We start from the raw sequence: 13,376 nt of genomic DNA, 5'->3' as shown, positions 1-13,376 counted from the left end.
CGGCGCCGCGGCGGCCTCGCGCCCTCTCCGGCCCCTCGGGCACGGATTTGCCCTTGGCTGGCGCGTTGACAGCCTTGCTCAGAGTCTCTGCGCGGCCTTGGGCTTCGAGATCTGGCCGTTCTCCTCTTCGTCTCAGGGAGCACGTTTGCTTCCGCAGCCGTAGCGCTACCCCGCGTCCGCTCAGAGGGACAGGCTTCCCTCGGAGGCTGCGGGCCGCCCGCTTCAGTGCGCTCGGCTTCCCTGCCTAAGCCGCTGCCACTCGCGCTTCTTCCGTTACGCCATGCTGGTGACAGGGAGCCCATGACGGAAAGGGAGCTTCCTGCTCTACGTGACTGTCGGGTCACTGGCCGCTGCGCCGGCAGTGGGCAGTCTGCCCCTTCCCACACACCTCCGGGTCCTCAGGAGCACCGGGTGGCGGTGCTTCCCTCTGTCTGATCAGTCTGCTGGGCGTTGGGAACAGTAGTTGCTGACCCCTGTTGGTTGTGTTGGGTTTTGAGTGGCCCGTTTATATGAGGAGTTCTGGAATAGGACCCCTTGGTGGAGCTAGAATCTGTGAGCACATCGACACACACACACACACGGAATTTCTTACGGGCGGTCATATTTAATGCTACATGACTTGAGTGAGAACTTTTTAGCCTATACTTTACAGGGCTGGTCACAGTGTGTGCCTTATTAGTGGGACGACAGTCCATTTGGAAACATACTGCTTGAAAAATATTTGAAGATCTCCTGTTAGTTGGACATACTCTGCATAGTTCATAAAGCAAGGCAGCCTTGTTTAGTAGCAGTTACTCTCAATGTACAAACATCTGTTTAATAACCTGGACGAAACTAATGTCCACATTCAAATGTTTCCTTTTAAGTCTTGTTACAAGTAGGACTTTAAGTCAGTCAAAACTTATCACTACAGTTGACACCCAAGAACTGAGTTCACTGTACCACCTTGCCCTCAGAGAATACTGTGTCAACACTAGATTGTACTGCCAAACTGTACAAACTCTCTTGTATAGCAGACATAATAATTGTTTACAACACTGGTTCCATTAAAATTATTCTTATCGAGGAAACATTATTTATTTATTTATTTATTTATTTATTTGAGACAGGGTCTCTCTCTGTAGCCCTGGCTGTCCTGGAACTCACTCTGTAGACAAGGCTGGTCTCGAACTCAGAAATCCACCTGCCTCTGCCTCCCAAGTGCTGGGATTAAAGGCATGCACCACCACTGCCTGGCAGAGGAAACATTTTTTAAACTTTTTTTTTTTTGATTTGTAGAAAAGTTGCAGGGTGGCACAAAGAGTGAATTTGGTACTAAACCAGTGTCTCCACTCAAAAATCAGCACTTCCTGCTTGTGCCAGCCATCATTCTAGGTGCTGGAAAAGGTGATTTTGAGATCTGATTTAGGAGGCACCTATTTTAAAAAATGTGCTAGATCAGAGATCTGGAAGTACAGAGGAAATTATACCTACTTGCCTGTCGGAGTGGTGAAACCTTGCAGAAAATAACACTTGAGTTTGGTGGCAGGGGTTAGTAGGTATGTACTTTTGTCAAAGGGTGGTTTTCCCAAAAGGACTGCTTTTCTTACTGGAGGAAAACTCTGGTGAAATAGAATCCTAATTTTTTTTCTCTCCTTTAAAAAAGTTGTTTTCTAATTAGGTGATGGAAAAAAATCCCAGTATGTAAATTCATGAATGAATGAAGCTGTGCAGCTCCATGTGGTTCTTTGATACTCAGTGTCAAGTCAGTGTCAGTGACAGTGGATGTTTCCAAATGCAAGTTGGTGGTTCAATACAAAGTTATCTTCCCTGCTGTGGAGTTTATACAGACCACTGGCCTGCTTGCTCTGTGCTAGCCATTGCACTAAGTAAACTGATGGATGGGTAGTAGAGGACTAAGCTACTAACTGGCATTGGCAGTACAGTCTAGTGCTGACACAGCATTCTCTGAGGGCAAGGTGTGCGGTGCCACTCAGTTCTTGAGTGTCAACTGTAGGGATGGATTTTGACTGATTTAAACAGAAGATATCCTGGAAGATAGTAGATAGCTTTCAGAATGAAAGGGGCAGGCTGGAGAAATGTGTTTGAAGAGAGACTGGCTGTTTGAAGTTCTAGCACAAGCCACATCCCATATGTAGTCTGGTTAGAATTTTGCTGCTGACAAAGTCACCACTGGAGAAAGCTGCTACCTTTGTTGATAGACTCTTGAGTCCCTTCTGCCCCAGGAAAAGAACCTTTTTGTGTCTCTGCATCTTTGTGATCTTCTAAGTGAGCACATAAAATTGGCCAAACTCTTGTTTCCAGGGACTAGAGAGAAGCAGGATTTTCTTTGGCACAATTCTTACAGCAATGAATTCCTTCAAAATAGGGGGGTAACTTCTAAAGTAAAAAAGTTTAGCAGGACTTGTTACTACTTAGTTTGCTGGATTTAAAAACTGGTGAAGCCGGGAGATGTGACATTTCAAGTGTTGGCCGATCTTTACAGCTTTTGTGCATCCTTCAGCATTTGAACGTATTGAAAGTATTGAGTCAAGGTGGCGACAGGTGGTACCTGCTATGGTTGCATGTCTTGTCCAGGCCCCAGGGAGTGGGACCTTTAGCTCTCTGTGTTGTAGTTTTTGGGTGGGTATAGGAACCTGATTTCTCTGCTCTTAGCAGCAACTGTCATTGCATTTTCTGGGTGCCATAGTGTCATAGTTACTGTTCTTTTGCTGTGAAGAGGCACAGTGGCAGCTTATAAAAGAAACCATTTAATTAGGGACTTACAGTTTTAGAAGGTTAGTCTGTGATCATCATGCCTGGAATCCATGATGGGAGTATGTGTGCATGCTTATCCAAGATCTGCAAGTTCCAGGCAGAAAGAGAGCAAGACCAGGCTTGGTCTGGGGTGTTGAAACTTCAAAGCCTGTCTGCGGGGACACAGCTCTAAAGTGGAATCTTAAGGGTTCTTTGGAAAGTCAGGTGTGTTAGATGGTGTTTTGCTAAGGCAGACTCACATTTAGCTGAAGCAGACACAGGTGAAAGGAGGTTCTGCTAAAACAAGCATGTGAAAGGACACAGGATGAAGGATTCTTTGCTGACAACATACATGTCGTTATGCCTCACATTTTGTAGTTGAACTCCATTTGTCAGGACTCCAAAGAGAGAAACTCGCCAGAAAACTTCTGGTGATGTGCTACAGTTTGTTGCTGCTTCCTTGCACTCAGGCTGATTAACAGAATGATGTCAGCTGACACAGACTCAAGTGCTGAGACAAGACCGTGGAGGACACATGATGTTTGGAGGGAGTATAAATAGGCCCAATGGGCAGTGACTGAGGCTGAGCTTGGCTTGCTTACAAAGCTAAATGCTTCTTGGTCTCATGTCTTCACTGATCTTCAGTTTTGCTAAGGGAGACACAGCCAAGAACATCTCCTGTCATTCCTACTGGTCTGTCCTACTAACTTGTGTTGATTTGCCTGAGGCCTGGCAGTTCCTGCTAAGTTGTGCCACCATTACTACTATCCTGAGACCGCCAAACTAAACTACTGGTATATCTGTGAAGTGTTTGTGAGTGGATTGAGCTGGCATTACTGACCTGTGAACTAAACTACGGATTTCCAGACAACACAGATGGGAGTTGCTCAAAAGAACCATTTCTAAACAGATCCACTTCCCCCCATATCCTTTGTCTTCTACTACCCCCAGTGGATGGTGGACTATAAGAGAGGTTAAAATATTAAAAAACCCTCATTAAAAGTAGGCTTTGAAAAAATTAAAGTTACATACCTCTTCCAACAAGGCCATGCCTCCCACTTGTTCCTTGGAGTCTTACCAGTGAGTAAAACTTAGGACAATCATGGTGTACCTTGTTGTGCTTCTCTTTAATGGTGTTGACCTCTTTAATGATTATAGTATTTTTCTGTCCTTGTTTTGTCCACAACTTGAAAGGCGTTCTTACCCCTCTCTTAGCGAGATTGCCTGTTTTTCCTGCATTGTTTTCAGAATATAGGCAAACTACAGTAGATGTTTTTGCCAGAATGTTAATGGCAATATCCAATAGGACACATGTTCTCCTCTGCAAGGCCACGAATGAAGTCTACTTTCTGCATATCTGTTAACATTCTGGTTTTTAAATGTCCTAGAAAAACTGCCTGTTACTCTCTGTATGTAACATTTGAGAGAGATTTTTTTGTATTAACTTTCACAAAATACCTGACAGAAGCTCCCCAGGGGAGAAGTTTATTAGCTTATTGTTTCAGGGAGCTGAAAGGAAAGAAAGTATGGTGAGATTCATGGCACAGCTCATAGAGTTAGAGAATTGAAAGGACAGTGTGGTGGAGCTCACACAGTACAGGGAATGTACTGTGGACTAGGAAGCAGAGAAGACAAGTTGGAACCAAAGGTAAAACTTGGAAATGTCTGCTCCTGGTGATCTTTTGCCCAGTAGTCTCTACTTCCTAAAGCATTTACAAGTTTCAAAATAAGGCCACAAGCTGGCACCAAGAGATAAAAACAAGCATGTGGGGACATTTCAGATTCAACTATAACACAGCCCTTATCTTATGTGTATATATCTTTATTAAAGATTTCTTTTGGTGAAAAGTGACTTTGTTTTTTTTTGTTATTCTACAATTATACTGTCTGACTATTGTAATTAGATTATGCTTCCAGCAGCTCTGTTTAACTATCCATTGTAACTACCTACAGTACAACCGAGATGTAGCTGCAAAGAAGACAGGAGTTGATGGCCATTTCAAAGTATAAAGGGATTTACAGCCTCTATAATTACATTCAGAATTTTCCTACATGTGGCTCTGGAGGAGGAATCTTGGGGAGAGGGTGGACATGGGTGGATGGTCCCCAACACGAGGTTTCATTTCTCCTTTTTAGCATTATTGCTTTTATGTACATGCTTATTTTCTCATGTAATGTTATTTTTTAATAATTTGGCTCTCTTGTGTGTACCCAAGACAGAAGTTTCTGAAATAATAAGGACTTAGTACTAAGAAATAATAAAAAGTAATAAGAACATAGAATTCAATGGAAATAACAACAATAATGTTTTGAGATCTTAGTTTGTATAAACACTTTTCATAATCTCATTTAATATCCAGCATATTCTTTGAGTTGTGTACTACATTTTATTGACTATGGTGCACTCAATTTAGGGTAAGCAGTTTGTGCAATGCTATGCAGCTCTTAAATGGTGTTGCTGGGATTCCAGTCAAGGCAGTGTGACTACATAGCCCCTATTTGTAGTTGCTAAGCCAGCATATTGACTTCCATTACATGTGAACATTTACTCATCTAACAGTTAACTTTGTTTTTAACTGTTAAGGCCTCAGGTGTCTGATTGTAAACATTTTGCTCCCAGAGAGTCTATAGTCTTGTTATCAAACATATTGTTGTATGGTAGAACCCAAGAGGAGGTAGGTTAAGTTTATGGCAGGATTTAGGAGGGAGATTTGTGAAGTACATGATACCCTTAAAGAAGGCAGGATATTCTAGGAGACTGTCAGGGTAGCTGAGCAGAGCCCTGGGAAATGCAATGATCAGAAGCAAGGCTCAAGTTGTCAAGAGCCTTACAGGCTTGCTTACACTACTTTCATGCCTTAAAATTATAGTTTATATGCGTGCTTATTAGCAAATAGGAACTTATCATGGGATGTATCTAATTTATGTAATTAGAAACAGTCATGTACAGGTTAATAGAAGACTTAAATATTGAAGGTGAAACTAGAATGTTTAGAAGATAATCCAGGGCAATAATTGTATGATTGATATTCTTGAATCAGTCACAAAAGATACAAGGGAAAAGAGTATGCGTGACAGTGTTAGGATGGATGACGGTATGTGAAGCAGACCCATCTAGAAATGATCAGACAGAATTGAATTTGTCAACACATATTACTGGCAAAAGGCTAAAACTATCCTGATGGGCAAGCAGTACATGCCAGTAAGAATAGGAAACCAGGGCTAGGGAGATGGCAGGTAAAAGTGATATCTGCTGAAGCCTGATGAGCCATGTGAAGAATCAGGACAAATTGGTGCACGTCTGTAATCCCAGTCTCCTGCAGTGAGGTGGACAGCAGACAGGAGAACTGCTAGGAAAGCTTGCAGATTGGCTAGCCAGGAAAACAACCCAGTAGCAGAAGCAGGTGGAAGGTGAGAACTGACTTCCCAAGATGCTGTCTAACCTCTATACATAGGTGCCCATTCTCTCCTCTTCCACCCAACATGAACCTAAAAATGATGATTAGTATCAATATCAACTAGGAAGACTATGTGTAATTCTTTAACATATTTTTTTAATTTATGTATGTATGATCATTTTGTGTGTATGTATGCTGCAGGCCAGAAGAGGGCATCAGATCTCATTATAGATGGTTGTAAGCCACCTCGTGGGTGCTGGGAATTGAACTCAGGAAGAACAGCCAGCGCTCGTAACTGCTGAGCCATCTTTCCAGCCCCTGGTGTGTAATTTGTACATTAGGTTGGCAACAATGTAAAAGGACTGAAAATATTATTGGGAGGGCAGAAAACAAGCAATACTTAAGTAAGGCAAGGATTGTAATTGTAAACTGGTAGTGATGGGACTGTATGCATTCTGATTCATTAATTCTCCTGAGTCTTTGTTGTTTTTGTTGATAACTTGTCCTGTAGCCTTGACTGACCTTGAACTTGAAATCCCACCTCCACCACCTGAGTGTTCACATTACTGCTCTTAGTCTTCACTTCACAGTGGTGCTAAGATGTTTTCCATCGTTCATGGAGATTTGATGGGTTTTTTTTTTTTTGTTTGTTTGTTTTTTTTTTTTGAGACCGGATCTTACTATATAGCCCTGACTGGTCTGGAACTTTGTATGTAGACCAGACCGCAGAGATCTCTGTCTGCCTGTATCCCAAGTTCTGGGCTAAAGGCTTGGGCCATTAAACCCTGTGATGGTAATATTTGAAAAATGTTGCCCCAGGGAAATTTACCTGAGTGCCTGGAGACAAGTACTAAAGGAAAGCCTTAACCAAGTGTGTTGTGCACTGCTACAATCCCAGCTGCTCTAGAGCCAGAGGGGACAATTACAGGCTTGGTACTAGCCATACTTTACTACTTTGATAACCTTGACTACCTAGAGGGAAGATCCTCTCTCAAACTAAAGGAACATAAATATAGAGGGAAACAAAGTAAATGTAGAAGACTGTATATATTGTATTCTCCCCTGTCCTAACTTTTTAAAGTTCAGAAACACAAAGAATGAAGTTGCATTATTGTTAAGAATATAGACAATTAATGAAAAGCAGTAAGGTTTGAGATGTAGCTTTCTGGGTTGTGCTCGTATAGCATATGCAAAGCATTGGATCCATACTCAGCACTAAAAAAGGAAACACCAAAAAAACCAAAGGCAAAAAGGAGTGAAGTTAGTTACACTTTGTAATAAGAGCAAAGTGGGGAGTGAAGGTCTATGGAAGGACTCTGTGGTAACACATTGTGTTTGTGACTTGGTATCTACTTCAGGTCTTAGATCATTTCTGACTTGCACACCTACCTTTCTGTGTGAGTACTGTTAATGTTTATATGAAAAAGATAAGCTGAAGATGAAGATGGGATTTTGAAGTGTGAGAGATCCTGACTCCTAAGTGCTGTTAGGAAAAACTGGTTTTGATGATTTTGTTGGTTAATTTTCCTGAGCACTTATTCTATTTCAGGCACTGGTCTGAGCACATTACTGCCAAGTTTATGTGCCACTAAACAACTGATTTTTCTCTGGCAGCAAGCTTTATTACCATCCCTGCCTTACACAGAGTTTGCCCTTGGACAGGGTTATAAGGGGTCGAACAGTCCAGCTGTTCAATGCCATGGAGATTTAAAGGAAAAATAAATCATGCACAGATAGGCAAACCAAGCAAAAGTCAGGTCAAGATAGGAATGACTGGTGAGGAGTGTTCTTCATTTCTTTTGAAGTTACTCTTTACCTTTATGGGTTTGTTTTCAGAGAAATACATGTCTTTATCATTCTTTTTTTTTTTTTTTTTTTTTTCGAGACAGGGTTTCTCTGTGTAGCCCTGGCTGTCCTGGAACTCACTCTGTAGACCAGGCTGGCCTAGAACCCAGAAATCCGTCTGCCTCTGCCTCCAAAGTGCTGGGATTACAGGCATGCGCCACCGCCGCCCAGCTGTCTTTATCATTCTAGCAGATCACAGACTTCCTCAGCTTTCTGTCTAGGTCATTGGAAAGTGGTAGGTAATGTCATTCTCTATAGGTTGGCTGTAGACAGTTTGTTGACTAAAGGGGCCATTTTTGGGAAATCAACACTTGCCAGTTTTCCCCTTGATTTTGATAGCCTTGTTTTCCTTTGTCTTATTAAAATCCACACTAGGGATTTTGTTTTATAACCATCAGCTAAACCGTATTAAGCTGTCATGGTATCACTGCCACCACTCTGAAAGTTATGTAGGTGGAAGAGAATTGTGTTTTCAGCATCTCCTTGTATCAAATCAAGTGCACTTCAGAACCAAGAAGCACTACTGTATTTATTTGGTAACCAAAGTGCTAAAATTGTAAATATCTTGAGATCTGTCAAGCATTTGCAATTAGGAGATGTGATAGTTTCTGACAGACTCAGTCCCTTATCAAGAACGTGACAGACCATCAGAGATCTTTCATGACAGAGTTGTCTACATTTAAGACACAAGTGAACACAGGTGATCCCTTCTAGGTGTACGCAGAGTCTATATGCAAGTATGTATAGGTTCATGTAGAGTGTTGGACCCTAAGATCCAAACTGAGAAGACATGCTCCCACAGAAACACTCACAGATGGGGGTTCCTCCTGTCCAATGCAAAAGCAAGAGGTTTATTGATCCAGTGCACTGGGGTTGCCCCGCAGGCTAAAGGAACCCCGAACTAAAGCTAAGAGCAGTTTTTATACAGTTTTCATAGGGCTTACGAGGGCAGTTTTACAATCACCTCTTAGACAATGCTAACCAAAAAGGCTGTCCACAAACAGCCGCTCCCACGCCCGGTTTCCTGGCAACTCATATTTGCACATTATCTTGGGACAATGAGTGTTAGCTAAGTCTATCTTACCGTAGCTCCTGTTTACCCAGGTTTATTGCCCTAAGGGCCCAGTTTCATAATAACCTTTTAATTGTCTTATCTTAGGCCCTTCTCCTGGAATGTGTATGTAAGTCTTTGGAATATGCTTCTCCTAGAATGTGTCTCTGGAGAAGTTAGGAGATTCCTTCTTAGAGTACATGTAGGATATGTTGGGCTTTAAAAACAGCAGTGTCAGGCACTCGGGCTCTTGTTTTGCCAACATTTGTGAAAACTAGGTAGTCTCCATGCTCTAATTCTGAATACTTTGCGGCTTGCTTGGTGGTCATACTTCTCTTTTGTTTCCTCTTAGACAGTGCATCTTTTTCTTTTCTTTTAGTAAAAATAGTCTTCAACAAAGCTAGGTAAGGTGATTAGCGTGGTAGGGAAAGTGGACTGCAGGCTGTGTGGCAGTAGTTTAATTTTCAAGTGTAACTCAGGCTCAGCATGCTCTTCATAACTAATTGTTATGTAGAGAGAACCCCATGACTATAACTGGAACTGTGGTTGAATTCTAGAAACAGTAACAGCCACTTCTTTGGAAATACACAGTTCATTAATGGTATCTGCTGATTGTGACTTATGGAGCAGAATTTGAGGCATATTGGATCAATTATTTTTCAATGAAGAATATCAGTTAAAGAAGTGCATGCTAATTTAAACTATAATTATAAGACCATTAGAATTTAAAGTAAGGTGGTAATGCAGTTTTAAAAATAGCTTAGAAATTTTAGGTCATTGAAGGAAGGAAATAGAAATGACAGTCTTTCTAAAATAAGATCAAGTGGTTTTCATTAAGAACCTTCAGAAACGGGATCTGGTATCTTTTATGTATTTATTATGACACCAGGGCAATGCTTGCTAAAAGTATGGCATTGGAAGTAATTTTGTATAGCAAATTATGGTTCAGACAAGTTTCTTTGGAGACCTGTGTGGTAGTTTGGTGTAAATATGTTCATTATGTTTTTCTGATTGGCCGTTACCCTCAACGTAACAGTTCCTTTACAGTTCCTCTCCTTTACAGTTCTAGAGGTCAGTACTTAAACATTAAATGTATATTCATATTCCCCCCCCCCTTTCTGAAGAGTTAGGGAAGCTCAGTGGTTCCTGAGTAAAGCTCTTTTTTTTTTTTTTTTTTTTGGTTTTTCGAGACAGGGTTTCTCTGTGTAGCCCTGGCTGTCCTGGAACTCACTCTGTAGACCAGGCTAGCCTCGAACTCTTGAACTCAGAAATCCGCCTGCCTCTGCCTCCCAAGTGCTGGGATTACAGGCGTGGGCCACCACTGCCTGGCCTGAGTAAAGCTCTTAAGTACCACCCAGAAAACACTTTGAAAGTATAGGTTTTCTGCTACAGAACAGGCTTTTTAAATTCCGAATCTCTCCCTGGAATTTCATACCTTTGCTCTCTAGCTATGTTTGTAAAGGATGGATTGGTATTGATGCCAGAAGACAAAAGCACAACACATCCAGATAAAGGTCTATTTAGGCTTTGTGGTTACGTGTCTGTGTTCATAATGCAGATGCCTGTAGAGCTAAGAGGATACAAGACTTTGTGAACTGTTGTTGCTAGCAACCAAACGAGGGTGGTCCTCAAGAGTAATTGTTCTCTTTACTGTGAGAACTGATTGGTGGTGTTTTTCATTATTTCAATTTTAGTCTTTCCAGTCCTTTTAGTAAGTTTGACTCTTGGTATAAGTTAATGCTTATTTTCCTCTAAAAGCATCTATATTATCAATTGAAGTTTTTCTAAGCATTATTTTACTTTTTATGTGCATATATATGTGTCTCTGTGTGTGGTATGTGATGGTGCCCTCAAAGGCAAGACAGTGTTGTGAAGAGCTATATACACCATGTTATAAAGTTACTCTGTTCTTCCAGGCTTCTCATTTGTTTTTTTAAGTGTAAAAGTAACTTTTTGCTATATGTGTGGTATCAGAGGCTTGCTACTGAATAAATTCATCCTTTCTAGTTTTTCTGAGCTCTAACTGGCTGATTCAACTCAGATACTCTGGCCTAAATTCCTCTCCAAGTTGACTAATTCAGTCTGGCTTTTCTTGGCTTCTGAATTGCTCTATTTGGCCTCAAACTAATTCTGGCAGTTTGTTCTAATCTTCTGGCTCCTTCTCATTTTCTGGCTCGTTTTATCTTCACCTGCAGTCTGTCTCTCTAAAATTATCCTGCTAAAACTATCTCCTCTGACCTGCATGGAAAAGCATGAACTTACAAACTAACAAACTCAACTCCACTGCACTGACTGACTGGAACTCAACTGTACTCCCTTCTGAGCTGACTAAACTCCACTGCATTGAACTCAGATGACTGTGCTCTCTCTAGGTTGCTCTCCCTTTCGTGCCCCCCTCTCCCTCTTCGTCTCTCCCTCTCTCCTTCTACCTCTCCCCTCCTTCCCCCTACACTGTTCTCTTTAGTCACCTTTTCCCTCTACTTGTGAGAGAGTTGGGCATATCCTGTCTCTCACTAAGTCTGTTCAAGCCTTCTCTGATTTGCCACTCAATTACATATCACTTTCAAACATGGCTGCTTCCTTCTGCAAACTATATCTTCATTTTTGGGGAGATTAAAGATGTGTACTAAGGGTATATCTGTATTACAGCCATGTGATCCCTTGCCAGAGCAGCAATGTTGCTGGATTAAGATTCTTCTATATTTTAGTTTTTATTTGAGAACTATTCTAAATTTAATAGAAAAATGTGAGAATGAACTTAGAACATTTTCTAGGATACCTGTCTATGTAAGTTTTACAGTGATTTATCTGTTGTCAGTTTGCACGCTCTCCTCCTGCTTTGTTCTGTTGGAGATAAAATTCAGGGCCTTGTGCATGTTAGACAGATCTCTGGCCCTGCCGTCTTGTTTTCTCATTTTGTCTTTTTTTCCCCTAAACATCTAGTCTTCATATACACATGTTCCTCCTCTGTATGTGTGTCTAAATCCAGCCCCACATATGTATGTATCAAAACCCTTTGCTCAGGAGCACTCAATTGATAACCTCTTAAGAACAGACATATTCTTAACTGGGCAAGATGTTGCTTTCCTTTAATGCCAGTATTTTGAGAGACAGAAGTAGGAGGATCTCTATGCGTTCCTGGATAGCTATGCCTACATAGTGAGACCCTGCCTCAAAAAAAAGCCGAACCAAACCACTAGAAATCTAATAGAGATGCCCCTTTGCATTACTGCAGTAGTCTTAGCAGATTTGTAAATGTACATAGACAGTTATTGTGAGTTGACATAAAATGTCTTTATTACATTTATCATTGCCAGCACAGGATCTAGTCTTCAGACATTATATATAGTCTTCTTAGCCTGCTTCCATAATCTGTCTTTCATGACATTGAGGTTTTGAGGCTGGCGGGCCTTCTCGCCATTTTGTTTCTTTAAACAAAACACTCCTGGGGTTGTGCTTGTTTGTTGTTTTCTCTTAGTCAGAGGCTTTGTATTGGCTGATGTGAAGCATGGGTGATGGGAGGCTATCATGATGCCACAGCCTGGGGTACACAGTGTCCATCTGCCCTCCATAGAAGATGCTTGTTTTATCACCCAGCCAAGATAGTACCATTTATTCTTTCCCACTTCACAATTACTAAATTGTATTTTATTTTCTTACCTTGGAACTAATCAGTGGTTTGTGGAGAGACAGTTTAAACATCACACAAACATTGTGTCCCATATAAATATTGTTCCAGGCTTAGTTCTGTTGATGAATCTTTTCTTTTTTTTTCTTTTTTTCTTTTTTCTTTTTCTTTTTTTTTGGTTTTTCGAGACATGGTTTCTCTGTGTAGCCCTAGCTGTCCTGGAACTCACTCTGTAGACCAGTCTGGCCTTGAACCCAGAAATCCACCTGCCTCTGCCTCCCAAGTGCTGGGACTAAAGGCGTGGGCCACCACCTCCCGGCTTGATGAATCTTTTCTGATACATTTTTTGTCAATATAACTTTCTCTTTGTAGCACTTCTTTGTGTTTGCCCATTGTCCCTGTATCCTAAAGGGAGCTGACCTTTAGACCCCTTTGCCTTACCTTTACTACATCTCTCTTATCTATCAGTTCACTTACCCATCTTTTCATCCATCCATCCATCCATCCATCCATCCATCCATCCATCCATCTATCCATCCATCGTTCCTTTGTCAAGTCATTGGAATACATTGTTCACTTAGATTTTTAACAAGTTGATAGTGCTTATTTTTTTATTTTTTTTTTTATTTATTTATTTTTTTGTTTTTTGAGACAGGTTTTCTCTGTGTAGTCCTGGCTGTCCTGGAACTCACTCTGTAGACCAGGCTAGCCTCGAACT

At 41.3% G+C, this 13,376-nt stretch overlaps 1 protein-coding gene across 3 annotated transcripts in view; it reads left to right on the top strand.

Moving 5' to 3' along the window:
* Positions 1-13,376, top strand: part of Znf407 (zinc finger protein 407) — a 378,589-nt gene that overhangs the window by 669 nt on the left and 364,544 nt on the right. The gene's annotated exons all lie outside the window — the stretch shown is intronic.

The sequence above is a fragment of the Grammomys surdaster genome, unplaced genomic scaffold, assembly GCF_004785775.1.
Source record: "Grammomys surdaster isolate TR1022 unplaced genomic scaffold, NIH_TR_1.0 189, whole genome shotgun sequence".
In the NCBI taxonomy this organism is placed as follows: Eukaryota; Metazoa; Chordata; class Mammalia; order Rodentia; family Muridae; genus Grammomys; species Grammomys surdaster.
This window is presented reverse-complemented; position numbering and strand designations above follow the sequence as displayed.